Source organism: Lucilia cuprina, chromosome 6 (genome assembly GCF_022045245.1).
Source record: "Lucilia cuprina isolate Lc7/37 chromosome 6, ASM2204524v1, whole genome shotgun sequence".
Classification (NCBI taxonomy): Eukaryota; Metazoa; Arthropoda; class Insecta; order Diptera; family Calliphoridae; genus Lucilia; species Lucilia cuprina.
Genome location: NC_060954.1, coordinates 40,931,037 through 40,948,020, shown reverse-complemented (window position 1 = coordinate 40,948,020; position 16,984 = coordinate 40,931,037). Strand labels below are relative to the sequence as shown.

Below are 16,984 nucleotides of genomic sequence, written 5' to 3'. Positions count from 1 at the left end.
CAAAAACAGTGAGACGAATGAGTAGAAAAATAGTAGAAAATTTTGAAAAAAATGAACATGCTAAAGAAAAGAATGTTAATAACAGAAGCAGAGGCTAAAACGAAAAATGAATAAAAAAGAAAACGTAAGAGAAACAAGTATAGACAACAATTAAATTTAGACAATCAGTCGTTCGGTAGCGCGCGTTTGATAAACTTGTACTTTTTTTTGAAGCGAATGAGTCAAGTCAACTTAACAGACGGACAGACAGACAAATGAAAAACTCCTAAACTAAATGAAAAAAAAAACGGTAGATATACAAAAAGATAAAAAAAATTACAACAAAAAAAATAAGAAAGAGTTAAAGTGAAGAAAAAAAATTAGAAAACAAAATTAAGTATCTATAAGAAGTTTTTTATATAAAACAAGTTTTTAAAAATATATAAAAAAATATTTGAAAAAAATTAGTGCAAAACTAAGATTTACATTTGTAAAGATGATGAATTGATAATTTTTACTAAAACAACCGTTATATATAACAGTTATTGTCTGCGAATGTGTATATTAGTGTAAGTGCGTGTGTTTGTGTTAACGTGAGTGTATGTATGTATAAATGCTAATTCGAGCAGAAAATATATAATTTTTGTTTTTTTTATAAAATACATACGTAAAATAATAACAAAAAAATTGTTATAAAAATTGTAGAAAAAAAAAATTAGAAAAATATAAGAAAAAAGGGATTTTAACAAAAAATTATTACTAAAGTAAAAGCAATTTAAAAGTGATTTATTTTGTTGTTGCTAAAAAAATTTTAAATTTATTTAAAAAAAGAAGTGCTAAACCTCTTCATTTGTTTATATTAAAAAAATAACAAAAAGCTGCCAAGAAGAAAATTTAAGCTTAAAAATAATTAACAAAATTACAAAAAAAAAAAAAATAATAATAAAATAACCGCTTAACTGTGCTAGCTCTAGTGTCATTACTAGTTTTACAACAAAAACCATAATAAATATAATTGAAATTCAAAAAAAAAAAAAAAAAAAATTATTCAAAAAATTACAACCAAAAGTTATTTACTATTTTATAGTTGTTTTGACATAAATTACAACTAGTTTTTATAGGTTTTTTTTCCAGCTTTAAGTTAGTTGTTTTATTTAATTTTTTTTATTTTTCGTTTGTTGTCTTTTTGGCATCTGAACTTCTTCTTTGTTTGCTGTAATAAAATAGCTACAACAACAGCAAATAACTAAAAATCTACAACAACATCAACTAAATGTAAGTAAAAATAATGAAAAAAAAAAACATATAACATAAAAATGACAATAAAAAAATAACAATAATAATAAAATAAACTTTGAAAAGAAAACGCTATAAACACTATTAAACCATTTCCATTATAAATTAAAAACTAAACTTAAGCTATTTATACATAGTCACAATGTCTACATACAACTTTATTCTTGCAACATTAACAATAATGTCTTTTTTCTGACAACGTTGTAAAAGAGAAATTGTACGTTTACACTGTTTTTAGACATTTTCTACACATTTTACTGACAACGTTGTAAGATCTGACAAGAGTGTAAAACAGCTTTTAGAATTATTCCAGCTGAAATTTGGAAAATTATTGAATGATTAGTCAGTAAACTAAGTCTTTTTTTGACTCTATTTGATGACCTTAAAGTAAGCTTGGAAAAACGTTATCACTAAAGGTGGAAGTACACAACTCGCGTTGTGTGCGACAACGCGTTACAGACTTCTGTCAAAAGAAAAGTTGAAATAGTGTGTTTTCTTTTCACAAGTTACATACTGTAGTTTGTAACGCGTCAGCCGCGAAAAGTTCAGCAACATTCAACTTTTGACACGTCGGCAACTGACCAGGGTTGTATTTTGTTTTGTGTATAATACAAATAAACTAAAATAAAATAAATTTGATCAACAATGAAAGAAAACATTTAAAAAATAAACAAAAACTTAAAATTTTTATTTTTAAAACTGTAAAAAAAACATTAAAAGAAAGATCAAAATGACGCCTAGTGTGTAACTTGCGGTTTGTAAAGCGCGAAAAGTTTGAAAAGCGTAAAACGCGTTGCCGCCTCAACGCGTGTTGTGTACTTTCACCTTAAGCTTTAGTTACCGCTAAACTACCACTACAACTATTACCGCTAAAATACCGATACCGAAATACATATGTCGTAATACCCGTAACGTTAAAATGGCAATACAGAAATAAGTCTAACACTAATATAAAGATATCATAATATGTCAGAACGATATACTAGTCTATAGTCAAGAATATACATTACAATGTAGATTAGACTAAAGGCTAGATAATTGGCTACATAAGACTAGAAAATAAATTATAATCTCCCTATATTATAATCTTAAGTCGTAGCTAGTTTATAGTCTAGGCCTTAGACACTAGGGAATACGCCAGCAAAGAGAAAACAAATAAACTTTCCTAGAGCGATATACTAGTCTATAGTCAGGAAAATAGACTTCAATGTAGACTAGACTAAATGCTAGCCAATTGGCTACAAAAGACTAGAAAATAAATCTACCTTATTTTAATCTTTAGTCTTAGCTAGTATATAGTCTAGGCCTTAGACACTAAGGAATACATCGGCAGAGAAAAAAATAAACTTTCTTACTGGTTTAAATCGTTTTATATACATATGTAAGCATACATGCTTGTGGAGTTACGAGTACAAGAAAGTCCTTAACAAAGCTCTTTAATGATCAGGGGTTTAGGGTTTATCTTGTTCCTCATTATTTGCAATATAAATAAGAAAACCCACTTACCTTATTTAAAGATTCTAGCTACAATAGTTTTCAAGTTCGTCAATTTTTCCAAACGTTAATTAAAATTTCAAAGTTAACTATGAAAAATTTGTATGTATATAAATCATATGAAAGATCTGGAGGTCTACCCCATTGAAATTCCGCCCGTTTTTCTTTAAATGTTTACATGAATGCTCCCCGATGCTAGCTTGCCTTTAGATCATCATGTTGACACTAAAGTAGCTCTGAAAATTTTTGAGGGCTGTAAATGTTTTATTATATCAGATATACTGATATACAGTTTCGATATATATACTGGATCGGTTCATAATTTTCCTTCCATTTTTATCGTTCTAACAAATTTCATCAGTATTGTTCAAATGACCCTGCGCCCATAAAACTTCTAATTTAGACTCTGACATTGTAGCATAATCGGTTCATAATTGACCTTACGCCCCCTTATACTGTGTGAAACAGAAAATTACTTTAAGGCTCATATCTTCTTTGAAAATTTAAAAATATTATAATAAAAATATATTTATATTTATATTATATTATAATAAAATATATTTATATTTATATTATATTATAATAAAATATATTTATATTTACCAACTTGTCTTCGGATTCTAAAATTTACTTTAAAAAGCCAGTATGGTACTGAAAGTATTTTAAACATACTCACGTTTTTACCCGCTTTTAACCCTAAGTTTATTCTGGTTTATTCTGGATACTTTTCTAATAAGTATTTCTGAAATTTTAGAAAGAAATCATAGCATATTGACGATTCCAGACAGACATCTATCAGTGTTCCAAATTTGAAGCAGTTGTACTCGAGAGTGATCAGAAAATAGGTTCGTAAAATACTCTTTTAGAAAAGTCACAAGGTACCACCGATAACTTTTTCTTATCATACCAGCCGTCTGCCGATCGGTTGAACGAGTCCAAACAGGACTGACTAGGGAGCTCAAATTTAAACAGATATTTATATAATGCGGATAACTGGTTTAAAGCTAATAGTATAAAATCTGATCAAATGTAAAGTTGACGTTGAAAGATTTAAAATCTTAAATCAATTGAATTCAAACTTTTGATGAATTTATTATTTTATATTTCACACTATAATCAGATGGTTCAAATAATTATTACAAAATGTTTCTAAATTATGTTGAAGTGTCGGATCTAAAAAATGCAAAAAGTTTATTCCCCTAAACGATGTCATAATCCAATAAACATATTTTGGGAACGCGACTAATTTGCCAAAAAGAAAACGAAGTTGGGAATTATACCCGCTCCCCCTCTAGAATTGTTCTTTGGGTTGTAAAACTATGTCATGCTAAAAATTAGGCTGATAGGATGACGTTAAGAAGTTTCCGAATGCATCTACAAGGGAAAAATATAGATTTTTTTAAAGTTTTTGCAAAAATTTTGCAAAATATATTTTGTATTTTTTTGTAAATGAATCGTTCTTTATAATATTGTTGTGGTTCTTTATAATATTGTTGTGGTTCTGGAATACTTCTAAATAATTTTTAAAGAACAAGTTCTTTGAAACTAGTTCTACATAGCTACTGCACAAGTTCAATGGAACGAATAACGAACGAAGAATTATATTAAATTTTTCGTAAGAAATGTATATGTTTCTAAAAATTGCTCCTAATCTTAATAATTTCAAACAAAAACGCTAAAAGAGAAATATTTGTTTATACGTTTTCTAAAGCTTCCCCTGTAACTAGTTCCGAGATGGACAAATTCAAACAAAAACAAGTAGAAAAGTATAGTCGGACATGGCCGACCATATAATACCCTACACCATGAGTATATTTTTAGGCCGATCCTTTCGAAAATCTGCAGTATCATTTATACTTATATAAAACTTATTTGTGCCAATTTTTAGAGAGATAGCAGAATATTTGACGTAATTATAGCATAAAAAGTTCAAATCGGGAGGTACGGTTGTATGGGGGCTAGGTGAAATAATGGACCGATTTTAACCATTTTCAATAGGCTTCGTCCTTGTGCCAAAAAACATGCTTGGTCCAAATTTCATCAAATTATCTTGAAAATTGCGGCCTGTACCTTGCGCACAAGGTTTACATGGACAGCCAGCCAGCCAGCCGGACAGACGGACGGACATGTCTTAATCGACTCAGAAAATGATTCTGAATCGATCGGTGTACTTTAAGGTGGGTATTGGACCAATATTTTTGTATGTTACAAACATCAGCACAAACGTATAATACCCTCCCCACTATAGTGGTGTAGGGTATAATCATTGATTAAAGAACTATTTCCAAAGGATTCCACAGAACGAGTGTCGACTTTATAACGCTTCCTCAAAACCAGTTACGAAGGTGACAATTTCGAACAAAATTCATTGGTCTCAACACCAAACTAGAACGAGTTCAGGCGAAAATCATATGTTTTAGAACTAGTTGTAGAAGTAAAACAATTATTCCTGGGTTATTACTTTAACTATATCCAGATTTACTTGGATTTTTGTTTTTGTATTAATAATATAACGGAAACTTGTTCTCAGCTATGGTCAAAAAAGTTTGATTTTTTCAACGGCGGTTTCCAATTTACAATTTCAGTTTTTTTGAAACTTTGTTAAACAGATTTCAAACATTTTAGGAGATCTTATGAGGATTTATGGACAACAGATAAGGATATTAAAAGGAAAATAACTTAAATCATTATTTCTTACAGATTAGATGTACCTGCGAGTTCAAAGGTAAAATTTTGCAATATATATATTGTATATATTGCGATGTGTTAAAAAAAGTGAAAAAGCTAAGAAGAGTTGACATTACTAGGATTTGAGCGCCCTTTCCTGAGCATCAATTTTGTTAGTTCTGACTTTAGGGTTTTAGATTGCTTTCTTTTAAGAATTTAAAACCTTTTCTACATTTCAACATAATAAATTGCGCCTTAGGAAGTGGTAAATAACTGTCAATGTCAGTGAAAAAGTTATCGAAAATGACAACACAAATGCTATTTTTAAGTACTTAGCTTAAAACGGCTTACATACATAATACGGCTGAATTTATCGAAGAATAATACTCGATGTCCTTTCAACATGATATTGCTTTATTGTGCCTAAAAAGATAATAACTGTCAGTAGCAGTTAAAAGTTATCGATAACACGAAAATAAATGTCATTTTAAAGTCGCCAAAAACGACAAACTTGTCAAATAATATTACTCAATGTCAATTGCAATAAAAAGGAAAACACAAAGAAACCCTTTCGATTAAATTACAATTTAAATGTTTGAAATGAACTTCTAAAATGACGGACGAAAAAAACATTAATAAAATAAAAGATTTACTTATGATGGAAAAGGTGTAGAGATATAAAATTATATGTTTGATTATGTATGTAAAGGCAAATACAACTTAATGACAGTTGTAAAATTTAACCCACATACACAAATACATATCTAATATATATATATATATATATATATATATATATATGTATTTATGTATTGTTTGTATACATACAACAAATAAACATTTATACAAATATACATACATATACATATATAGTATAAACCGTTAAAGGTAATTAGTCATTACTCCCGCATACAAACACACTCACCTTTCTATTTTACCGGGAAGTAAAAAGAAATAAAATATGAAAAAATAAAACTACTCAAATACACACCAAAGGCTATTATACAGACAATACTTGTTCTAATAAAAATAGTTTATCCTTCAAAATAATATTAATAAATAAAACAGCTACAACAAAATAATAATAAACTTATGGAGAAAAAAAAAACTACAAGGAAAAGCTAACAACAATAAGAAAACACAAAAAATTAATATTTACTTAAACTTCGGCCCACTTTTACCTTAAAGGGATAAAAAGGACGAACAAAAAAAATGTTAAGAAACACCTTAAAAAGAAATCCATAAAAACACTAATAAGAAATTTTAATAGAAAAAATAAAGTATGTTGTTAGTTGTCTTGTGTAGGACAGTGTGTGTATCTACTTTTTTAAGATCTATAGAATTTTTATTATCCTTCAAAACTTTTTTTTTTATATTCGTACACAATATTTTGACATGCTTTTTTTTCGTTTTTTTTGTTTTTGTTTTCTGTTGTTGTCGTTTCGTGTTTTTAAGAACAGTCTAAAAAGTTTTCTTTCAATAAACCCTTATGGGTCAGTGTCAATTCTTTAAAGTTATAGAACTCGGACTCGGTAGAGGGACATAATCATAGTATCAATGCGGTTGAAGTTTTACCTCACAGTGTATGACCTCTAAATGGCAAGTACTTCGATCCTAACTAAATCACCCATATATAAAGACAAACTATGAGGTCTGTGAGCTCAACAAAACATCGGTTAACTGTTTCACGCATACAGGACACCGGTGTCTTAAGATTTTTTTAATATTTTTCTCGATATAGAGCGTGATTTTGAGTTCACAGCTACAGTAAAAGGTTATTTTTAAAGAAAAATAAGTTAATTTTTAGAATTTGATGTCACTACATGCTAAAAAGGATAATATCCTGCGATATCCTCGAAAACACTTTTTCCATTTTTCTTCAAATAAAGTGTTTGGAGAAGTCACATTAATAAAAACTCTAGCGGTTATCGGCTTTACTATTGATTCGATTCGATTTATTTATTCTTTGTAATGCAAGTATTAAATCTTTACGTTCTTCTATGAGAAGAAGTCAATTCTTTTGGTTTCAAAGATACTGGAAAATAAAGGCAAACTATAAGATGTGAGGATTGTGGAATGGTATACCATCTGACTATGTCGCCTCTATATCATATTTAAAGTCCAAGACTGAGGTCTAAGTAACACTCATGCAAGTGGGAGCACAGCAAAACATCGATAAAGTTGCCACCTTTACAGGCGGGGTCGTCATACTGCTCGGAAATTCGAAAAATAAATTTGTTATACTCTTTGGAATTCAGGTATCAAATCGTTACTATAAGGAGAAAGTTGTCATAGTGGTTTTAAGTAAACTATAACACTTCCTTAGGAATGTTAGGTCGGTGAGTATTTAAGATTCGGAGTCCTTGGCTCCTCATTCTAAACTTTGAAATACTGAAGACCACAGATGTGGAATACGTTTTCCTATTTGATGAATGTCCATCAAATAAGCCGATCACCGAACTAATTCAGAGTTAAAGACTTCACCATGCATCATTCTTTTAACCGCAACTTATTCTTTCCACAGCGACTACTTGGATCCCAAAGGAACTTCAATGAATTGACATAATCCTGCCCGAAACTTACCAACAGTAGTACCAGATTATGCGGTCAAATCATTCCAAGATAATTAGTTTTGAATGTTCCTAGTTGGAAAATATATCTTAGTACCATGTTTATGTTCTCATGTCATCCACAACGAATGATATAGTGGCGGGTAATCGATTGCCAATAACACAACATGTGTTGATAATAATGGCAAATCCACCAGAATCATGCTTCCCTTTTTGACAAGCATGTTTCCTTGAAGAATTTTCAATATTCTTAAAGTTATTGTAATTCCGGGATTGTGTTATAGGTATCTAGTCTGCCGGAACTTAAAACTCTTTCACTCCGTGGAAACTGTCGACTTGTGGTGGAACCAGGTCAGAGTTCCTGACTTTGTTTACTATTGGTTATTGGTTGGACCCAAAGTTGCATGCTGGATTGAGTAGCATTCTACTTCAGTGCTATTTTTAAAGATCTCTCTTTTGACTTGACTTAACACAATGTGTTCTCTGGAAATAACAACTTGTAATTTGCTTATTTAATGAATTATTGCTTTGTATTTTTGCCGAGTCAATAAAGATCATTTCATTTCGAACTGAGATTTCCTTTGTAATCACATGAGGACCGTGGTGGGATACTCTTGTTCATGTTTTAATTTTTGTGGTGTTAATTTTTTAATCGACTTGTTAAACACCTTAGTTCTTTCAGCTGATCGTTTCCTATCCATACTCAAGATCCAACATTATATATAAGATTATAAGCGTTTTCCAACATCCTTTTCGATGTAAAAACCTGAATTTAAAGCAATTAAGGCAGATTCTAGTCTGATAGACCTCCGGTCTATGGTATGTTCGATTCTCACCTGACGCACTGTTTAAGGAGCGCACAACAGGCCCGATAGAGGCCTAGGTGTATTTCTTAGTGAGATATTATGGTCACTGCATGATACTTAATGTCGAAATGAAGGAATTTGTTTATTATCTCTTCGATATTCGTTTGTTGAAAACTTAGGACATATTCATGTTGACCATGCTGAGCAAGTAGTTTCCCTGTCAGTTTTAGGGGAAATAATTCCTCACTAGTCTTAAGATTTACTTTGAAGAACTCCTGTACTTTTGTTATTCTTTAGCAATTTTACAGTCTCAGCAAATAACAAGAACTAGAGGAGTTTTACACTGATATTTAGTTGAGAATTATTAGTTGAATAGAGATTTTCATGTGGTCAACATTTAACCTACTAAGATCACAAGACTTTCTATATCTACCTATAACACAGCTTCGGAATACAAAGCTTTACGCTAGAAAATACTAACGAACGTAACTTACGTTCTATGTCAATGCCTGGGCCTGAGGGGATACAAATTAAAATCTCTAGGTTTGAATTTAAAGTTTCACCAGATGTAAACATCAGAAAGATAAACGTCACTATTTCCACAGAATGCTTTGGACAGGATACAGAGTAACTAGATCGAAGGGTATTTATATGCTTACGCTTGTGTTAGCAAGTATTACAAACGGATCAATATGATGGGTCACAGTATGTCTTCAGTGTTAAAAGTACATGTCCATGTACATTACATAACCATGAATGTCGCTTATTGGTGGCTCGTTATTGACGTACTTTATCCAAAACACTATGATTCAAATTGAACAACTAATAGACATGTGTGTGACGTTGTTTGTAGAACTTTTTCCTTTTTTTGCAAAATGTGCTCTATAGTTCCACAAGAACTTTTTAGTCTGCCATCTTTTAGATGTTCAAAATTAGATGTTCAAAATTAAGTAAGTATAGTCAGTATGTCTGTTAAGCTTCCTCAATGTCAATTTTTGCGGATAATTTTTGTTTTCCATTTATATTTTTTTGTTGAAAATGTGCTCGCTCTTTCGTGCAAACAAAAAAAAAACATATTGATGTCTTTTTATATAACTAAAAGTCTGTAAATGTGTGTTTATGTATATGTGTGTGTGCCTGAATGAGTAAGTGTGTTGTGTGTGAGTGGTTATTATTTTTTTTTTTGGTTTTCATATAACCAAATATACTCCTACTGTTTCAACTTCAAACATAATAAATGCCGCATATTTCGAATACACACACTCTCACTTAAGTATGTGAAAGGAACTTTCAAATTTCTAACACACACACACACATACTCAAACATTTAAAATCACCCATACTTATAACATTTTGTATTTCCGTTAAATGTTAGACACAGTTATAACAACAACATCAACGTTTATCAACTGCACACGTACACACACACACACACCCTTAAATAAACAGTTGGTATATAAAAACAACACAAGAGCAACGAAATTTTTAAAGTAAATCACGTTTATACAGGTTTGTTGTACTTTGTGTGTATGTGTGTACGCCTGAAAGTATGCTTTTTGTTGTTTTTCCTCCATTCAACAACATCCTGTGCTGAAGATAACGGTCTAACATTTTGCTTATTTAAATGTTTGCATTATTATGCGAGTGTGTGTGTGTTTTTCTGTTTTTTGGAGAGCATATTTTTGTCCTATATCGAAATATTTCTGTTTCTCTCTTTTATTACTTATATCTCTGCTTTGAAAGAACACAAACAAAAAAAAAATAATAATAAAAATGGAATTTTATATCAATGTTTGTAAGACTGTGTGTATGTGTGTGTGTAGAAATTGTTGTTGCTGTTTTCTTTCGCTTAAATTACTTTGTAGCAATTTTCTTAATTTTTTTCTCGTTCTGTTTTCGCCTGTTTTTGTTGTTTTATTTTAATACATATATATTTTTAAACACAAATTTTGTTGCTGGAAAATCTTCAGGGACATGTGGGAGAATAAAAATGAAGAAATAATGCTAGAGATAACAACAAAATCATGTTTTTTGAATTTGTGTGTGTGTTTTTTTTTTTGGTTGTTCTGTTTTTCACGTTAGTTAAGTGTCGAATTTATCTTTAAAATATTGATTAGTTTGGCACAAAAAAATAAAATATGTATAAAATAACATAACAAATTTTAACATTTTTAGTAAGACATGTTGTTGAGTGCGCAAAAAAAATGGCAAACTATAAGTTTAAGTAAAAAAAGAAATACAGTTAAATCTGACACTTTGGGGAAAAACAAAAATGTCTAAAATGTTTTATTTAGAATTTGCATTACAAAATATTATGAAAAATATATCCATTTTTAGAAATCTCAAAAATTGATCATTTTAGGTTAGGATAACTTAATTTGTTTAGATTAGGTTAGAGAGGAAAATATTTTTTTCTTTTAGACCTGCACTTAGGGGATGACTCCCACTCATTTAATGCATTATGTTGGAACTAGGAAAATATGTTGTGGGATGGAGGATATATGATGTGGTGCTTGTGGATACATTGTCTTTTCACAACGAAATTGATGGGGAATACTTCTGCAGGAAGTTTGTTTCACATACGAACAGTGCGGCTAATGACAGTCGTGAGCTGTGTGAAAATATACAGGAATCGGGAACGAGTTCCCTAATTTCAGAGGATCAACACTTAGGGGATGATCCCTAATTAGGCAGTGCATTATGCTGAAAGTAGGAAAATATATTATGGAAGGGAGGTTAGAGAGTAGTGTTTGTAGGCATTTGATTCAATGCTTTTTACATCGAAAGTGATGGGGAATACTTCTGCAGGAAGTTTGTTCCACATACGAACAGTGCGGCTGAAAACCGTATGCTGCGTAAAAATATACAGGTATCGGGAACGAGTTGCCTGGTTTCAGAGGATCAGTACTTAGGGAATGATCCCTAATTATTTTTCTACTTTCAGCATAATGCACTGTTCTGAAAGTAGAAAAATAGGTTGTGGGAGGGATGATAGAAGAAGTAGTGTTTGTGGACATTTGATTTTAACTTTTTCACATCGCAAGTGACGGGGAATACTTCTGCAAGAAGTTTGTTCCACATACGAACAGTACGGCTGATGACAGCCATGTGCTGCGTAAAAATATATAGGTATCGGAAGCAAGTTCCCTGATTTCAGAGGAACACATTCCATTTTAGTATCGATAGAACAGTGAAATACACCCCACGTTGCGACGGTGCTCCTGTGAATAAATAGAGTTGGTTACTGTTACCAATAAATACCTTCGTCCTCTCTTGTACGCGGTTGAGTAGCTCAAAAGTAGATTTCGAAGCTCCAGCCCATACATGGGCGTTGTAAAATGATCGGATGGAGAGAAGTAGGTCTTACACCGTTTCAAAAAACCAAGACACTTGAATGTTTCTTTCAGCAGTTGAAAAATGTGTTTAGTCTATCGGGCATCGCACTGTATTTTCATGCCCAGAACATCAAGAGAAATATAAAAAGGATTTTTTGCACTAAAGAGACTTATAAGATTTTGTTTCTATTCATTTCCATGTGCGGTTTTTTACCTATGTTTTTAAATCAGCTCTTGTTGCCACGATCCTCCCATTTAAAAGGATATTATAGACCGATGTTTAAAAAAAAACTCAGTCTGCTGGGCGTAATTGTTTAAATTTTCATCTCAATATTTCTAAGAGGTTTAATAACTTCCGATATACCTTCGTTCCTAAGATTTACAGTAGCTAAAAGAGTGTTCCTATATTTCAATATTCCCCTCAGCATTTGATATATTCCGCTTGTGCAAATTGGTGCAGTTGTGTCGGTAACATATCATCTTATTTAGGTAATTACTTTGAAGAAAAAAAAGGTCCTTAGGTTTAAATCGAACCCACCACCTCCGGACTCTTAAACTAACCTACCGGAGGACACAACATATCATCTTAGTGTTATTGCAATTCCCGAAGTATAATGGAGCTACTAATACCACTAGTCTGCCGAGACTATCTTAACTATCCTCGTATTAAAGAATTACATTGGTACTAAGGCAACTAGCTGTCTGCGGGACTGTTCATTGTTAATATTTGTTCGGGATCCACGTAGTGGCTGTGGTTTAAACCCAAAATCGCTGAGCGATAAAAGTTGATTAAAAAATTGATATATGCATAAGCAATAGAAGTCTGAATTCGCTTTCCGGTACTGTTGACATCTTAACAAATGTTACTGGTTGATGTGATAGAGCATTATATATTGGATTCCTGAATACTTTCGATATCTTATACTCTTCACATAGTAGAGCGCCAGTACATATTCGGGAATTGTCAGCAAAATACTAAGTACTTACCTGCCATTCTATATATTACAGAAATTTTGGGAAAGACCCTTCTGCTCCCCAGGAGACTAGCACAGATTGACTATGTCTATTTTAATTTCGGAAAGTTCTTGCTGTTGTTGCTATCTCAGTTGGATTAATATTGCCTTATGTTAATTGAAAAATGATTGGAAAACACCATTGCTTCCTGTCGGAGCAATTACTGTGTTCGATTAACACGCCATGACTGCATGTTGGTCCATATAATGGCAAATATAATTGATTCAATAGGTTCCTATATTTGTAGGTTTAAAGGACCTCCTCTCTATTGATTCAATAGAAAATTGGCTCTCTTACTCTCTCCTTCTTGTCAGTGTTTTTCCTTTTGATTGGTCTCATGCTGCTTGTCATTCCCCAACTTGAACATGTGAATTAGATAAATTGATTACTCCACCTTGCTGCATTGTCGATAGATCGATACATACATTTAGAAAAAACTGGTCAACTGAGTGCTTTTCATCTTAGTCACTCCGGGCTAAGTGGAGAACCGTTTTAAGTCCAGTCAGGTAATAAAAAATCTACCGAGAGATAAAGCCATTACGCAGATATTCATGTAAAGCACATTGCAACTGCGATAATATTCATTGAAGGGAAGCCCAAGTCGAATTGCGTAAATTCACAGAAAGCACATTTCAACTTCGATAATTATTATTGAATGTAAGACCATTCGACATGTGTTTCCCTAGCTTACCAATGTCCTGTTATTACTGTAAGCCGTCTCGATATGTCCTGTCTTTTACGATATTTAAGTTGTTTAAGAAAGAATATGGACATAATTAAAGCAGATTCTTAACCCAAGTTCTTCGAATAAGACTTCAATACTAGCAACACAGTTTACTGAGGAACAGTCCATGTAGAACTTTGTGTTGAATTCGTTCACTATGTTATCCCTACACAATACGCTTCTGTAAGGTATTCTGATTAAGAGGAGAAGTCCTATTCACACGTTCTTGACCGTCAACATGTGAAGGCACCCTGCACTTTATACATTTATGACCATTAGGCGAATTTCCATAGAAATAAGGTGCACTTTGGTATTCATTGCTTTTGAAGAATAAGTTCTTATGGCATCTGTTAAACTTTATGTAGTTAGTATAAAGATACTTGCCACTTATGTTCTTTAATCTCGGTAGATGGTATCTTGTAATTTGTTTTGAACAGTTCTGTTCCGCTTGAGTTAATAACTCAGTTTTGGGAATAAAAATGATTTTTACCTTTCACTAGTTGGTCTAAACATTGCTAATGAATAGCTTTTCTCTTTCGAATGGTACCTTGATTGGCGAAAAAATATGTATTGTCTATCTACTGCACTAGCACTTGAAATAATAATATTTTCTCATCGATTTCTTAAATCCGGAAATTTGCGATCATCTCTCTTTTTGTCGGTGTATGTATTGGAATTGGCCTTATGCTCCCGCAACGTGGTCAATCACGTGTCTTGGAAGTGGTGTTAACAGTGATTAGACGATTCTTAGGAATTGCATGCAGAAAACTGAGTTTCTAATAATGGACCGATTTTTACAATTTTCAATAGGTTTCATCCCTAAGACAATAAAATATCATATACCAAATTTCATTTAATTATCTTTCAAATTGTGACATGTTTACAGGTTTACAAGCCCTATTCGTAGGTTGAGTTGTATAAGGGCTAGGTGAAATAATGGACCGATCTTAACCAGCTTAATAGACTTCGTCCCTGAGACAATAGAAGATCATGTACCAAATTTCATTAAATTATCTTCAAAATTGCGAACTGTAGTTGATTACAAAGTTTACATGTAAGGACAAACGGAAGGACGGACATAGCTAAATGGACTCACTAAAGTTTAAGGTGTAGGGTATAAATACATTAATTTCCATCGTATATATAATAATTCTCATTTAGTTAAGAATATTATTGAATTTTTGGAATTAAGTATATTTTGAAAATTAATATTTTTGCCGATTTTGCCAACTTTTGCATTCAAGTACTAACCGAGATCCAATCGAGTATATTTAGGATTTTCAAATCTAGTTTTTTCTCAAATCGAGCAATTATAATAATATGTGTTTTCTTACCTAACGGATCCGTGACTGTTTAAATAAAACCTTAGCGGATTGATTTGAATACGAATTTCTTAATTCTTTTTCTTTGAGTGTATAGTGGGGTCTTATTTGAACTAGGAAACTGCGTCGAAAATACATTATCGAATACTTATATGTATGTTTAAGAAATATAATTATTATTTTCTTTTTTATATAAATACAATTTCAAAATGCAGAATGACACGTCAGGATTTTAACAACAATAAAAATTCGTAACGCATTCATTTAATTATGGAATATATACTGGATTGTACTGATCCAACCAAGATAAAAATTGTTATTGGCTAATAGTAAATACCAGTAAAAAAATTACAGTGTAACGCAACTATAGTACAATAATTATATTGATAAACATGCTATTAAGTTTAATAACAAAAAAAAAAAAAAAAACAGGGTTAACCAAAAATTAAAATAAATTTTTTTTAGGAATAAAGTTCCTAACTTTTTTTAAAAAACTTAAAGTTTATAAAGCAATAAATAGAGTTTTCTATAGAAAACTTCAAAGTAATAAGACCTTAAAGTTTTTTAAATGAATTATGTGAAAAATTTTGCGGTCACCCTGATTTTGTTTTTTAGTTAATTATACTTTTTTTATAATTAAATGTTAATATTTACTATTGCACTATGGTTTGTTTATTATTTGTTGTCAACTAATTTCAATTAAATATTTAAATTAAAAAAACTCCTAAATTAATAATAATAAAAAAATTACTAAATAAATAACATAAAAAGTAGAAAAATTATACAATAAATATTCTATTTAATTTATAGCAACAAAACAAAATAAAGAACATAAAGTTTTACCTTAGTATGTGTTTAACCACAAACACTTTTATAATACACTTACATAGATACTAACTAATACCATTTCACTTAAAATGATTAATTATAAAAAACTAACAACTGCTTCACTAAATACCTACTCACATACATACATATATACAAATTTAATTCTACATATTTGTATATTTTATATGACAACATTAAAAATAGTTTTAGTGTTTAGTAAAATAATAATAAAAATAGAAAAAAAAACTAACAACAACTTAAAATATTTATAAAACAAAAAGTAAACATGGCCAAAACTCAATGCAAAACCTTTTTTAGCCAATACCAACTGGCAGCATGTTATGTAACCAACTGATGTTTTTCCGCTTCTACTCATAGTTCTTGTTACTTATTTTTTGTGTCTCCTTCTTCTCCTCCTCCTCCTACTACTCTTTCATATTCATACATAAGCATTTTCTGCTTTTGGTAACATACACAGGGTTGTATAATTCGGTATAAATTTAAATTTGTATAATATTAATACTTTTAAACAAATTGCTTATCGAGAGAAAAATCTTAAAATCTGGAGACAATAGTTAAGACTATATTCTGGTCTGGAGCGGGAATTTGGTCTTAACTACTGTTTCAGGAGCTGGACTAAGTCGGGATAATAGTTTGGACTATAGACTGGACTAGGGACTGACCCACTATATTGACTCCATTTTGTACTGTAGTCTAAACTATAGATTGCCTCTTCTATATTCCTGTTTATCGTCTATACTACAAAGTCTTTACTCCAATTTAGATAAGGATTACTTACTGGACTGGGCTAGGGTCGGGAAGATAGTCTGGACTATATAACATCCCTCGCGAAGGGTAGTCATCTTGACGCGATGCGAGGGCTTATGTGTGTTGACTCATGCAGGCTGTGCTGGTAGGGTCACCCATGCCAGAAGGGCTCATGACGAGC

General features: G+C 31.3%; 1 protein-coding gene across 1 annotated transcript in view; it reads left to right on the top strand.

Moving 5' to 3' along the window:
• The first annotated feature begins 800 nt into the window (after window positions 1–800).
• The window catches only part of LOC111679542 (protein GDAP2 homolog), a 90,528-nt gene continuing 74,344 nt past the window's right edge, over window positions 801–16,984 (top strand). Inside the window, exon 1 of the mRNA XM_046954097.1 lies at window positions 801–1,254. The gene's annotated coding sequence lies outside the window, so the exon portion shown is untranslated. The remainder of the gene's footprint in view (window positions 1,255–16,984) is intronic.